Genomic DNA, 15,586 nt, shown 5'->3' on the forward strand with positions numbered 1-15,586 from the left:
TGAGTTGGTGGCCTCATCACTCTGGCTGGCATATCTTGATACAAGGGAACATATTCAGTCCAGTCTGACTCCTTAAATAGCTGTGCATGCCAAGCATCCCATGAAAGGTGGGGAGGGCTTGCCGATGTAACTGTTTTCTGCACTCCAGTTTGTGAAACTATATCAGTTACAGTTCATCCAGTTCTGTAATAACCTCTTTTCCCATTAAATTTATGGCGTTGTGCTTAGTTAAGGCTCCTTAGGTTAGAGTAGATAGAACTCTTAACTTGGCTCAAGCAAACGCAAGGAAAATACAAAGGATTTCTTTATGCTCATGAAACCAGGGAGTTTAAGGGTAGGACTGGCTTTTTGGCAAGCCTAGTCATTGGGCAACATTGCAAACCTCTGTGTCTCCACTTCTCCCAACTACTTTTCAGGTTTGTTGGTTTCATTCTCAAGGTTATCTGCATATGCTCACTGGAAACTCTACACTGACATGTATTAGTTTCCTGGGGCTGCTCTAACAAGTTGCCACAAACTGGTGGTTTACAAGAGAAATGTATTCTGTCACAATTAGAGAAGCTAGAAGTCTGAAATCAAGTTGTTGATGGGGTTGATTCTTTCTGATGGCTCTGAAGAAGTCTTCCTGATATCCTTCTTTCCTACCTTCTGGTGGCACCCTGGGCTTCCCTTGGCTTGTAGCCCCATCACCCCAACCTCTGCCCCTGTTGTCACACGGCCTTCTCTATGTGTCTCTGTGCCTCGAATTTTGTTCTCCTTTCTCTAATCAGGACACTGGTCATTGGATTTAGTATCTACTCTTACTCCAGGATGGTCCTATCTCAAGAGCCTGAACTTAATGGCATCTGCAAAGAGCCTTTCCCAAGAAGGTCACATTCACAAGTACCAGGGTTAGGACTTGGACAAATTGGGGGGGGGGGCACAATTCAACCCACTACACATACCTATATATCAACCCCAATGCAAACCAAGCAAATCTCAGAAGGCCTGGGCTACTAATGCTCATTAGCTCTGATCACCTGGCTTAAGGAATAAATCCACTTCTGTGCTAATCACTGCAGCTAGAAGGACTCCGTGCTCTTGCTGGCCAGTCTGAGGACGTGTGCTGACTCTAAGTAAAGCTCATACCAGTTTGAAGAACACACAGATCAGACAGAACATCTTGAGGGACACTTAACAAAGAAGATGAGCACTCATTTAATGTGAATAGGTTGATTAAAAAAAAAATAACTGAAGGTCTGAGAGAAAGTCATCTTGGAAGACGTCACATAAAGATTCTATATACTGTTGCAAAGTTCATGTTGGCTACTGGGGCTTGCCTCGTTTGCAGCCCGTTCCGCGACCCATGATTGGTACAATGGCGCGTGGGTGTCTGTGTGGAATGGGAACATTTCTAGAACATTTTAATCTTTTAGTGAGTCATTGGCACATTGTAGGTATCCCTTAAGGAATTTTTTGAATGAGAGGATGAAAAAGTAAATGAACATATGAATACAAAATAATAAAAGCATGAATGAATGAATAAGTGAATGGGCATTCAATGCCCCTGTCTCTCCTTCTGAGTTTCCCTTTTTCAAAAATCATTCTTGGATTTTTGACTTTTCTTTTTTAAAAGAAAATTATGATCCTCAATGTCATTGATGTGCTTAAAGCCTGCAGGACAGTTCTGGGCACAGAACAAACATGGAATTCAGTTTTTGTTGTTTTTGTCCATGTTGTTACTCTGTGAAGCTGGGCAATGCAGTGGACCCTGAGAAGATGCTAGTTAATACATTTAATTCTCTATGGGCCTCTTTCTTTAGACTCTTTTCCATTTTTAAACAAATTAAAGGAACAGCTGTTTAAATGGAAATAGCTACTTCACTGCCACATCTTTAGCAAGCTCCTTTAACCAAATGTATTATTTGATGACTTTTGTCAGCCTGCTGCTTACATGTATTTATTAAGCACCTTATCCCAGGCAGTATTATGGGGACTGAGCATGTTGGTGAACGAGCAAAGGCTTCCCCACATCCGTACCTCCCCACAACAGCTTACATTCTAGTACAAAGAGATCAAAAGATACCATGCAAACAAATTAAGCTAATAAATATGAGATCACTGGGGAAGAGGGAGGGGGTCCTTTGTAAAGGAAGCAGAGCTGACCTGAATTTTGAAAGCTGGTGTTTGTGGCTGTGTGATGAGTGGGGAACAGAGACCACACCAAGAGGGGCAATGAAATCTAAATTACAAGGAAGGTGTCCGGTTGTTAGTTTCATGTGGTGACTGATAATGATTCCATGCTGCATATTGCTATGTGGAAATTCTATTCTGTGACCCATCTTACAGTCATGTACCATGGAAAAGGAAGATATGGGGGGAAATGGCAAAGAAATAGAAGTATGCAAAGGAATGCAACTTGTATGTGATATAGGAGATGAGTAGTGTATTTGGCCAATATGATTACTTTCTTTCCTCTGGAGCAAGCAAGGAAAAGACACTGTGGGTCAGTGAAATGTATCATTCCTTCTTTTACAAAGCTACGTGTGTAGTCTGTCTTCTGAATTCTTAAAGGGAAGAAAAAAGCCTGTCCCTTGCCTACTTGAAATTCTTGGCTATTTTTCTGGTTTTGGTGAGATCAGGATTTTTGCAGGGCTGTAGCCTTTATTATATCTGTTGGGAGGCTCAGAAATGAGTGATGATGTTGAATAAACTGTGGACCTTCTGGAGCTCTTATAATGCATTCCACAGACCCACTTTGGTTCCAGCCACAGTGATGTTCTCTGCCTTGGGAGTTAGGACATCTTTACTTTGAATGATTTTTATCAGACCATCTTTATTTCAGAAGTAGCCACAGGGCAACTGTGTTTTGTTTTATTTTATTTTATTTTATTTTATTTTATTTTATTTTATTTTATTTTATTTTATTTTATTATTTAAATTAAAACATATATATTCTTATATTAATTTATTTCTGAGACAGAGAGAGACAGAGCATGAGTGGCAGAAGGGCAGAGAGAGAGGGAGACACAGAATCAGAAGCAGGCTCCAGACTCTGAGCTGTCAGCACAGAGCCTAATACGGGGCTCGAACCCACAAACCGCGAGATCATGACCTGAGCCGAAGTTGGTTGCTCAACTGACTGAGCCACCCAGGCACACCTTATTTATTTAATTTGTAATTATTTTAATGTTTGTTTGTTTGTTATTTATTTATGTATTGAGAAAGAGGGAGAGAGAGATACAGAACACAAGCAGGGAAGGAGCAGAGAGAGGGGGAGACAGAATTCTAAGCAGGCTCCAGGTTCTGAGTTGTCAGCCCAGAGCCCTATGCGGGGCTTGAACCCATGAACCATGAGATCATGGCCTGAGCCAAAGTTGGGTGCTTAACCAACTAAGCCACCCAGACATCCCAGGGCAACTATGTTTAAAATAAAAGTGAAGAAAAATGTGTTTTGTTCTTGTTATTTGTTTGTTTTGGTAAATTTTGTGGCATTTTCCTTGAGGTCACTGAAAACTCCTGGAGATGATTGTAGAACAGTGACAGGAGAAGGGAAGTGGGTTTCCTCCTACTATTCAAATGTCAAGCCCGTGGGGGTAATTTTTAAATAAATTTTTTAATTAAATGAACAGACACTTTTCCAAAGAAGACATCCAGATGGCTAACAGACACATGAAAAAATGCTCCACATCACTCATCATCAGGGAAATACAAATCAAAACCGCCATGAGATACCGCCTCACACCTGTCAGAATGGCTAATAATAACAACTCAAGCAACAATGGATGTTGGCAAGGAGGAAGAGAAAGAGGAACCCTCTTGCACTGTTGGTGGGAATGCAAACTGGTGCAGCCACTCTAGAAAACAGTATGGAGGTTCCTCCAAAAATTAAAAAGAGATCTACTCTACAACCCAGCAATTGCACTGCAAGTTATTTATCCAAAGGGTACAGGTATGCTGTTTCAAAGGGGCACATGCACTCTAATGTTTATAGTAGCACTATCAGCAATAGCCGAAGTATGGAAAAAGCCCAAATGTCCTTCGACAGATGAATGAATAAAGTGGATGTGGGGTGTGTGTGTGTGTGTGTGTGTGTGTGTGTGTGTGTGTGTGTGTATATATATATATATATACACACACACACACCACAATGGAATATTACTTACCAATCAGAAAGAATGAAATCTTGCCATTTGCAACAATGTGGTTGGAATTGGAGGGTATTATGCTAAGTGTCTGATTCTTGATTTTGGCTCAGGTCATGATCTTACAGTTCATGGATTTGAGCCCCTCATCAAGCTTTGTATTGGCAGTGAGGAGCCTGCTTGGGATCCTCTCTCTCTGCCTCTTCCCTGTACACTTTCTCTCTCTCTGTCTCAAAATAAATCAACTTTAAAAAAAAAAAAAAGAACGACCCCAAGGAGCATCCTGTTCTTCTAAGAAGCTACCTCCTGTGGGTAGTGGGGGAGAGGCACGTTCCAAAAACAGCTTCATAATCCATTATTTTCCTGCAGTTGGGTTAGTGCTAACCTGAGAAGTACAGGTAACCAAGGCAGTTTAAATTAGGAAGTCTCCAAAACAACAGAGTTTGAGTCCTAGTGGATGCTTGCCAACAAAAATAATAATTTGAATATTGAATGAATGAATGAATGAATGAATACATGCGTGGTGTGTACACATGCCCAATAAGAATCTTCCTGTAGCCAAGTGACCAGTTATAAAGTGAAATATGAAATTGTGGATCTTTTCCTTTCTAGAGTATTTCTTATACAACTACAGTAGTCCCCACCACTCGTCCATGTGTGGTTTCACATTCCCTGGTTTCAGTTACTGGCAGTTAACTGGGACCAAGAAGTAATTGATCCTCCTTCTGAGGTCTTATAGGAGGGTCATCAATGGCCTAACATTAGGTCACAACACATATATCATTCCCCTCACTGCATCTCATCACGTAGGCATTTTATCGTCTCACATCATCACAAGAAGAAGAATGAGTACAGTAGAGTCAGGTATTTTGAGAGAAACAGCATTCAAATAACTTTGATTACACTACATGGTTACAGTTGTTCTGTTTTATAATTGGGTATTGTTGCTAATCTCTGGCTATGCTAATTTAGAAATTATACTCTACCATAGGTGTGTATACAGAAAAAAATATATGTAGGGCTGAGGACTTTCCGTGGTTTCAGGCATCTCCTGGGAGTCTTAGAATGGCTCTCCCGTGGATAAGGGGAGACTACTATAAATCACTCTGTTAGAACCTTAACACAGTGTTCTTTCTTTCTTTGTTATGTTTCTGGTACTTACTCTCATGCTCCCTAGTTTCTCTCCAACTGTGGTAGAAGCCAGTCTCATCACAGTTTTCAGAACTGTGTGGTTTTCAAAAAAAAAAAAAAAAAATGCAGAGCAATCTGCCTTATCAGTATCTCTTCCAATTAATGTAATCTTGTTTCTGTTATTTCCACCATATTTTTCAATCCAGCGAGCCTCATTACATTTGCAAGTGCATTAAATTAGAGCCTCTATAGAAGGAGAATGATGATTATCAGCTAATTTAATTATGTTTCTACATTTGCAGCATTTAATGATGTCTGCCATTGTTGTTGGGAATTCTTACATTGGCTCTAGGTAGAAATTAGCACTGATCCCATGTAAAGTTTATGTTATCAGATAAAACTTGACAGCTCATTGAGGTGCATGTTCAGTAATTTTTGAATCTAATCAAAATTGATTTATGTGCAATCAAATTACAGAAATAAAGAAACAGCTTCATATAATTTAAGTCTCTGATTATAGTGTTCCCTGCCTCTGAAGTCACACCGATGTGTGTCTTTTCGTTCCGTACCAACATTTCATCAAGGTCTAAAACTGTTTTTTTTTCTTCTTCCTTCTCCTTTTTTTTAGTTTTTAAATTACATAGTGTTTCAGTACTCCTGATCTTCCGATACAGATTGGATTGGACATTTATGCCCCGTGAGTTTTGTTTCCTGTTCAGCACATGTTGTCTGGGTGTCCTGTCGTGTTGGGCACTGGCTCCCCGCCCTAGAAGGCTGGCTCACTCCTCAGAGTGTCAGGGAGGGTCTGTGAGAACATAGCAGTGCTTGTCTAGGAGTGGGGTGTTGAGGATGCAAGGAGCTGATTCATCATTTTCTTCCTTCCTTATAGACGTTCAATCTAGGGAAGAAAAAGTACAGAATCCCAATAGCCATTAAAGTACAGAATTCAGTTTATCTACCTATGAAGCTTCATTGGAAAATGGTGCTTTTTATATTTGTTTTGGCAGTCATTTAACAGTTATGTTAATTTAACAGTTGTGGCAGATATAATCTGAAGGACTTCATACTAACAAAACCCCACTAAAGCATCACAGTAACCTGAAAGCAAACTATTATTGTCCTCCCTACCCCCCATGTTAAAGATGAGAAACCGAGGCATAGAAGGCTGGACTATTTTGCTCATGGCCACCAATCTGGAATGTGGATGAACCAGGATTGCAGTGTACCTGGTCTGGCTGCAGAGTCTTCTGTACTTCTATGCTGTTGCTTTTGCCCAAAATGAAATTGGCTGTCTGTCACCCAGCCCCCTGTATCCCTACAACCACATCTAGACTGTCAAACTGGTTGAGCAGTGTAGCAGCCATTGGTACACCTCTCACACAGAGGAATGAGATTCAGAGAGACGGAGAATAAAAGCCAGCCTCTAGAAGGTGGAGCCCTGGAACCTGCCCTAGGTGTGCTTCCCTGCCCTAGGTGAGTTTAGGAATCAGAGATCAAAAGAAAAACATGTGTTGTTTGGAGGTATGAGGCAGAGAGAGGAGAAAGAGATACAGACAGGAGCTCACCTATCAGAAAAGCCCTTCCAGTCCGCAGTGAGTTTGCTTCCCCAAACACTTCTAAAAAAATTTTTTAATGTTGATTTATTTTTGAGAGGTGGGGGGAGGGGCAGAGAGGAAGACAGAATCTGAGGCAGGCTCCAGGCTCGAAGCTGGCAGCACAGAGCCTGACGCGGGGCTCAGACTTACAAACTGCAAGATCATGACCTGAGCCAAAGTGGATGCTTAACTGACTGAGCCACCCAGGTGCCCCAAACACTTCTAACACAGTAGAGGGTTGGAGTAAGTCCCTAGTCTGTAGGACATGGAGGTATATGCACCAAGGAATGAGAAGGTGAGAATTTGTTAACCCCTAGACTGAATCTTAAGAATCCATGACATGGGGTAGCTGAAGTAAATTTTTGTACAAACAAGCAGCACCTTCTAAAACAAAGGCATGGTAGAGGGAAGGGCCAAGCATTCCATGAAGCTGGAGGGAGGGTGGTAATTTGGTGGAAGATGAAGCTAGCCAAAGTTTGAACAGACAGGTGTGTCTCACAAGGCAGGGATAATGTTGGAATTAAGTTGAATGTGTCTCAGTGTGAAAGGAGAACATTCACAGGAAACATTTAGACATTCTGTAATACTGAGAAGCTTAAAACAGTCACTCCCTACAGTAGTGATTATCCTCAACCTTTTTCTGTTCAAGGCCCATGCTAAACATCAGTAAACCTGACAACAGCGATAAAAACATAATTGTTGCTGCAATGTGCACTGTCTCCGAGTGTTCATAAAGGCATCAGTGGGTCACACTGTTTAAACATAAATGTGTAGGAGCCTGGTCAGGCAGCCGTCTTTGTTCGTGAGGCAAAGTTCCCCCAGTCTCTGGTTCTGATTCTGGTAGACCAGATGTCATTCTGGGATATCAGTTGAATGCTAACAGTCTGCCTTTTACAGTTTATATATCTTACTCAGCTCACTGTTCTCTCTGGAGGACAGACTTTTAAGAATGTATGCTCAGTAGTAATGGAAGTATATTTTGTATGTTGTTCAAAATTTGGCAGCCTTCCCATGAAGAGTTCATTGATTGTAGACTGCCAGGGTGCTGCTGAGACTGGAGTATGTTCTAATAACGGGGTGTGATTTTTCTGTGGTGTATGGATAAGCACTGTGTTGTAATTTTTTCCAACATCTTATTTTTCAGAAAAGATGAAAGAATCATGAACACTCATATACCCACCAGCAAGATACTATAATTAACATTTTAACCTATTTGTTTTATCACATAATCTGTCCATCTATCCATCACCTGTCTGTCTCATATTTGGTTTTTATGCATTTCGGAACGAGTTGTCAACACTTATACCCTCTAACCTTAAACACGTTAGGATGCAGATCTTTAATAAGGGTTCACTATATACTTTTTTTTTTGAGGTAAAATTGATTTATATTGAAATATACACATCTTAAGTGTACCATTTGTTGACAGTTGACCAGTGGGTGCACTTGTGTGACATAAACCTCTGTGAAGATATAGAACCATCATTTCCAAAAAGTTTGGATACATGTGGCTTGCATGCATATTAGAAGAATAATTTGCATATTAAATTACATGGATAGTTTAAATTAAAAAGTGAGTATGTGTGTGTATATGTATGCATGTGTAGATATGCATGTCTGTGTATAATTTGTAGTGGCTAAATGGTACATGTGGTATGCAGAAATGGCAAAAATTGGGGAGTGTGCGATGACGTGCCTGCATTTGGCAATTACAGGCCTAGGGAAGAGGTAACCTGATCCTATTAGCAGTGTCTTCAGAAAGAACATGAGCATATAAAACGTGCAAGGCTACATTGATGTAATGTCCATGATGAATGGAAGCAAACATAGTGTTACTTGTCTACTTGAGGACGTTTAACGACTTTTTGCTCCAAGAGTACCAACGGTTATAATTTTTCAAAGTCAGCCTTGATTTACGTTTTACTTTTTAAGTACTCGTACTGTCACAAAGACTTAAGTTGGGATCCGCTGTCTTGGTTTAAAAAAATAGGTTATGCTTTTCTCTTTTGACCCCGAAACATGTAGATGAAAATCAGCATTAATTGTCAGGATGAACAAGGGTGGGGAAGGTGGGTGTCTGGCTGCAATATTCTTAGAGTATTGAGAGAGATGCTCACAGCCCCTTAACTGGGGATGACACCTCGATTTTAATTGACAGCAGGTGAGTCTTGTGTTCAGCCATTTGACATTTTAGGTGGATCACACAATAGCCTTTCCTTTGAACCACATTTATTTCTAGCTTAATTAGTCCTTCTGAGATAGCCTTGCTATTAGCAACAGCCTCTCCATTTAAGATCCTTTTAACCAGACCTTTTATTTTTTTATTTTTTATCCTTCTCATTTTAGTACTGGCTTAATGTTATAAAGGGCCTGGGCTAACTCATTTTAATGACCTCTGCTACATAAATGCTAATTTTACATTTGGCCTTATTTCAGGTTTTTTTTTTAAAGACCATTGCTTTCAGAAGGACAAAAATGGAAAGATTAAACCCCTTAGTGTCATCTGCCTGAAAAATCCTGTGGTTTCTTCTGACAGGAAGAGTGTTTTCAAATCCCTCCCTGGTCTAAGCTTCTGTGCTTGACATCTCATTATTTAACTCAGCTGCTTCAGCTTCACCTTCACCCAGTTAATTAAGTAACTCATTGAATGTATTATTCAGTTTTGATTCCCTGTCCCTGACAGAGAGAGATGGGGGTGCTTCTTCTTCCTTGCCCTCCTGCGACTTTCTCTTGCCTCTTCTTCCCACACCCAAAAGAAGGATAAAGAGAGATAAGCAGAGAGAAGGTGTGTTGGGAGAAGAGAGGATATTCTTTGCTTAATCAATCCATCAGTTCCTGGAGTGATTTTTTTTTCTTTTTAATGGGACGATACTCAAAAGAAGATAAGGTTGATGATATGGCACGATAATTTGGCTTGATGATAATCATAACATCACTATATGCAAGGCACTGCTTCAGGTGTCTTTCTTAACATGATCTTATTTAATACTCAGAACATCCCTACAAAGGAAACACTTGTAATGTATCCACCTAACAGATCACAAGACTAAAATTCTATTGAGTTAAGTATTTTGTCCAAATATCACAGCTAGTAGATATCAAAATTTTAATTTGACCAGAACTAGCTGATTATTAACACTCATGATAGCAAGAGCATCTCTGGTAGGTATCCGTGTGTTTGTAATCCATTAAAAAATTTTTTAATGTTTATTTTTGGGGGGGGGGAGTGGAGGAGACGCAGAGAGAGCAGGAGACACAGAATCCGAAGCAGGCTCCAGGCTCTGAGGTGTCAGCACAGAGCCCGGCCTAGGGCTTGAACTCATGAACTATGAGATCATGACCTGAGCCAAAGTCGGATGCTTAACCAACTGACTCACCCAGGGTCCCCTGTAATCCATTTTATATTCCTGACATTAGTGTGTGGGGATTTATGTCACTGTATCATGAAGAGGATGTCCTAATGGCAGGGTATCTATATCTCTCGATCTATTAGTGATCAAGTTGACTGTCCTCTAGGGCAGTGGTCCTCAACCAGGAGCAGTTTTTTGTTTTTTTTTAAATGTTTGTTTATTTTGAGAGAGGGAGAGACAGTGTGAGTGGGGAGGGGCAGAAAGGAGAGAGAGAATCCCAAGTAGGCTTCACGCTTTCAGCGCAGAGCCTGATGCGGGGCTCAAACCCATGAACTGTGATAATATTTCCATAGCCGAAATCAAGAGTCGGACGCTTAACTGACTGAGCCAAGCAGGCACCAACCAGGGGGCGGTTCTATTCCCCAGGGACATTTGGCCACACAGCTATGGTATTTAATGCTCTATGTGTTTACACTAAATTCAATAAAAATGCTTACATGTGCCTCATTCAATATATATGGATTTGGTGGAGAGAAGGAGGTTGCACTTAGTTTTAACTGGTTGATTGTCAACCTGACTGGAAATACCTAAGAGAAGACATTTAATATGGATAAAAGTAGAAGGGGGCAGGGAATATTGGGGGGGGGGAGGTACATGCACAAGGAAAGAGAAAGAAACCCTAAGTTGCAAAGGCAGATAGAAATTTAGAAGGTCACAGCCAGAGTAATTGAAATAGATGTTGGAAATATGTGGATCTAATGTTGGAAAGAACTAGAGGTTAAGGGGTAGGTAAATAGAAGGATAAGGAAAAGTAAAGAGTCAAATAGAATAAAACCAAAAAAACAGTATGTGCATTGAAAAGGAGGTGGGAGAGAAAGGGAGGGGAAGAGAGGAAGGAGGTGGGAGGTAGCAAGAGAAGACGCATCTTTAATGGATATTTAAGAAAAAAGCAGGGTCACTTGATGGCTCAGTTGGTTAAGAGTCCGACTTCGGCTCAGATCATGATCTTGTGGTTTATGGGTTCGAGCCCTGAGTCGGGCTCTGTGCTGATAGCTCAGAACCTGGAGACTGCTTCGGATTCTGTGTCTCCCTCACTCTCTGCCCCTCCCCTGCTTGTTCTCTCTTTCTCTCAAGTAAACATTAAAAAAATTTTTTAATTAAAAAAAAGAGAAAAGGAAGGCAGAGCCTTGTAAGAAGGTGAAGTAGACATATGTTTTTTAAAAAAAAAAAACCTTCTTTATTATGAAGCATTTTTGGGGGGATACCCCCAAAGAAAGGGCAAGTAGTGTAGGGAGGTTAAGTTGTTACTGAACAGGTTCTACATGCTAGGTACTGATCTAAGTGAGGATCTGACATGGAAAATAAGCCCGTGAAAGACCTTACCTTCTTGGAGCTAAGAGTCTGGTAGACCTAGAGACAGAAAAATAACATCAATGATACAGGTGCAAAAAATAGTAAGTGCGATAAAGAAGATGAAAGAGACAGTAGAACATTACCGCGACAGGGGCATAGCTCAGTGATGAGGTGTGTGAGAACAGACACCAAGATGGGGAAAGGAGCCAGCCAGGGGGGTATTCTGAGCAGGAGCTTTGCAGGGGGAGGCAGACCAACAACGGAAGGTGCCCTTGAGAAGCTGTCAGAAGGTCAATGTGGCTAGAGTAGAGGGGACAACAGTCAGTAAGGAAAGTCATTAGGGAACGGGTCAAATAGGGCCATGTGGGGAGTTGGGTTTCATCTTCAGTGGACTGGGAAGCCATTAGGGTTTCAAATAGAGAAATTTCATAGTTTAATGAATATTTCATAAGGATATACCTGGATTTGATAATGTATCTGTCACTTATTAATTATGTGTCCTGAACAAAAATTACCTCATCTCTCTGGACCTCAGCTTCTTCCTTCCTGAAGTACAGATAGATGATAGTAAAAGTTACTGCATGAGATTGTTGTGGAAGTGATGTGTGTAAACCATTTTGGGATGTGCTTGCCACAGGTCAGTGTTCGTTATGTGCTAGCTAAAAATCACAACAACAGCAGTTTGGATAAGCTTTGGACCAGTGGGAATATAAAGTCATACAGCCTCTGGAAAACAGTGTGAAGGTATCTCAAAAAGTTAAAAGTAGAACTACCCTACAATCCAGCAGTTACACTTGTGGATATATATCTAAAGGAAAAACCATTATCCTAAAGAGATATCTGCACCTCCGTATTCACTGCGGCCTTATTCACAAGAGCCTAGATGTGGAAACGACCCAAGTGTCCATCAGTGGATGAATGGATAAAGATGTGGAATATACAGATAGTGAAATACTATTCAGCCATGAAAAAGAAGGAATTCTTGGTGCACCTGGGTGGCTCAGTTGTTTAAGCATCCGACTTCAGCTCAGGTCATCATCTGACAGTTCGTGAGTTCAAGCCTGTGTTGGGCTCTGTGCTGGCAGCTCAGAGCCTGGAGCCTGCTTCAGAATCTGTGTCTTCCTCTTTCTGCCCCTCCCCTGCTTGTGCTCTGTGTCTCTCTCTCAAAAATAAACAAATAAATTTTAAATTGAAACAAAAGGAAATCTTGCCACTTATGACAACATGGATAGACCTCGAGGGCATGATGCTGAGTGAAATAAAACAGATCCCATTTATATGTGGATCTTAAAACAAACCAACAAAAACATCCAGACTCATGGGAACAGAGAACAGATCTGTGGTTTTCAGAGGCTGGGGGGTAAGAGGTGGGGGAATTGGGTGAAGGTGGGTCACAGGGTACAAACTTCAGTTATAAGATGAATAAGCTCTGGGGATGTAATAGCATGGTGACTATAGTTAAAATACTGTATTATATATTTGAAAATTGCTGAGAGAGTAGACCTTAAGAATTCTCATCATGGGGAAAAAATTGTCATTATGTGAGGTGATGGACATTAAACTAAACTTATCGTGGTCAGTATTTCACAATATGTACATATATAAAACCATTATGTTGTACACTTTATTTTTTTAATTTTTTTAATGTTTGTTATTTATTTTTGAGAGAGAGAGAGAGAGAAAGACAGAGTGCAATCAGGGGAGGGGCAGAGAGAGAGGGAGACACAGAATCTGAAGCAGGCTCCAGGCTCTGAGCTGACAGCACAGAGCCCGACGTGGGACTCAAACTCAACGACTGCAAAATCATGACCTGAGCCAAAGTCGGACACGTAACCGACTGAGCCACCCAGGCGCCCCTCTTTTTTTTTTTTTTTAATGTTTATGTATATTTGAGAGAGAGAGAGAGTACAAGCAGGTGAGGGGCAGAGAGAGGAGGACAGAGACTCTTTAATGGGCTCTGTGATAACAGCAGGGAGCTGGTTGGGGCTCAAACTTGTGAACCGCGAGATCTTGACCTGAGCCGAAGTCAGATGCTTAACCTACTGAGCCACCCAGGCACCCTGTGTTGTACACTTTAAACTTACACAGTGTGTCTCTTATAAAAATCTGAGTTCTGTGGAGAAATAAAAGGGACTTGAGAAGCAGCTTGGAGTTCCTGCCGTTGTCAGTCATCCTGCTGAGACAATATTCCTCTGGTCATCAGCATCCTCTTGCCTGCATATCTGTGTTTGCTAACCATGCTCCAAAAGTCCATGGAGGGGGAGACGGAGACACAGGGTCCCTGGCCACTATCGATGGATTTAGTAGAACAAAACTGAGCTATGCAGGGTAAGAAGGCAGGCTGGCATGGGTGTTTTGCTCGAGGTATTCCTTTGATGACGCTGTGCCCATGTGATACCCAGCAAAGCTCCTTTTCAGCTGAAGTATATGCCAGGCCTATCCAACCTGGAATTCATTGATAAAGCTCTAAGCAGCCTCGAGGCCTGTGACCTGGGAGAGTGACTTAGGCTGACTTTATCGGCAGTGGCTCTTCTTTTTCATTATATTTGCTATTACCAGAGCTGATCTTTTTTCTTAAAACCTGTTAACCTTATACAAGGGGATGGGACCATTTGAGCTCTCCGACAGGAAGCTGATGGGAAATTGTAAGCCTCTAAAATAGGTTGAGAGCTTCCCGTTGTTCAGGGTCCTGGCAGAGGTTACTTAAAAAAAAAAAAAAAAAAAAAAAGGAAGGGGGGTGAGATCGGAATACAAAATCTTGGTGTGTTTTTCTGGGATTGGCCAGTTTCTTCCCTGGGGCCTGTGTTTTTTCAGCCCGTGGGGGAAAGTTGCAATGGCTTTATGCATCTTACAGACAAAGCTTGTGAGTGCCCCAGTGTCGGTGTGGGGATGGTAGGACAGGTCATATGTTCAGAACGCTGTTTGTGGCTGTAAACCAAGAAAGACTGATCTTCCACAGGTAGGTGGAAAGGTGTTCTTGAGCGTTTAAATGTGTACACACTTTAGCCTGGCTACAGGAATGCATGGTATTTCTTGCTTTCAAGCCAGTTAGTGAAGATTGTAATTGGGCATATGTATGAGTGACTTTAAAATCCAGGCTCTTGGGGCGCCTGGGTGGCGCAGTCGGTTAAGCGTCCGACTTCAGCCAGGTCACGATCTCGCGGTCCGTGAGTTCGAGCCCCGCGTCAGGCTCTGGGCTGATGGCTCGGAGCCTGGAGCCTGTTTCCGATTCTGTGTCTCCCTCTCTCTCTGCCCCTCCCCCGTTCATGCTCTGTCTCTATCTGTCCCAAAAAAAAAAAAAAAAAAAAAGTTGAAAAAAAAAAATCCAGGCTCTTTGTTGAACCCTTTATGTGCGTTTCTCACAAACACATACACACAAGCATTCATATATTCTGTTACACCAAATGTACTGATTCATTGATGGAAGCTCAAAAGTGTCAGAAAAGCAAATAAATAGCAAAACTGCCTTCTGTTGTGCTTTCAGTAACTTCACTAAACACAGTTTTTTTTTACTGTGGGCTAGGTTACTGTTTTAAGAAAATGGTGGTAAGTTGGGGCGCCTGGGTGGCTCAGTTGGTTAGGCAACCGACTTTGGCTCAGGTCATGATCTCACGGTTCATGTGTTGGAGCCCCGCGTTGGGCTCTGTGCTGACAGCTTGGAGCCTGGAGCCTGCTTCAGACTCTGTGTCTCCCCCTCTCTCTGCCCCTCCCCTGCTCACACTCTGTGTCTCTCTGTCTCTCAATAATAAATAAACGTTAAAAAAAAAAAAATTTAGAAAATGGTGGTAAGTGTAACAGGAAAACCAATCAGCTAAATAGTTAGGATCACTGGCTTTTGGGTGAAATAAACCACGTTTACCTTCTAGAGCCAACATTTGCCAGCTGTCACCTTCCAAGAAACCTAACCTCGCTTGAGTTTGTTTTCTTTAAAATGGGGATTAATCACTGTGCCTGCCTCATGGGATTCAGTGAATGAAATCCTATGTAAATATATTTTATATATATATATATATATATACACACACACATATAT

At 41.4% G+C, this 15,586-nt stretch overlaps 1 protein-coding gene across 30 annotated transcripts in view; it reads left to right on the forward strand.

Annotated features, from left to right (window-relative positions):
• The window catches only part of RBFOX1 (RNA binding fox-1 homolog 1), a 2,045,752-nt gene that overhangs the window by 1,096,985 nt on the left and 933,181 nt on the right, over positions 1-15,586 (forward strand). The window lies entirely within an intron of this gene.

Source organism: Acinonyx jubatus, chromosome E3, assembly GCF_027475565.1.
Source record: "Acinonyx jubatus isolate Ajub_Pintada_27869175 chromosome E3, VMU_Ajub_asm_v1.0, whole genome shotgun sequence".
In the NCBI taxonomy this organism is placed as follows: domain Eukaryota; kingdom Metazoa; phylum Chordata; class Mammalia; order Carnivora; family Felidae; genus Acinonyx; species Acinonyx jubatus.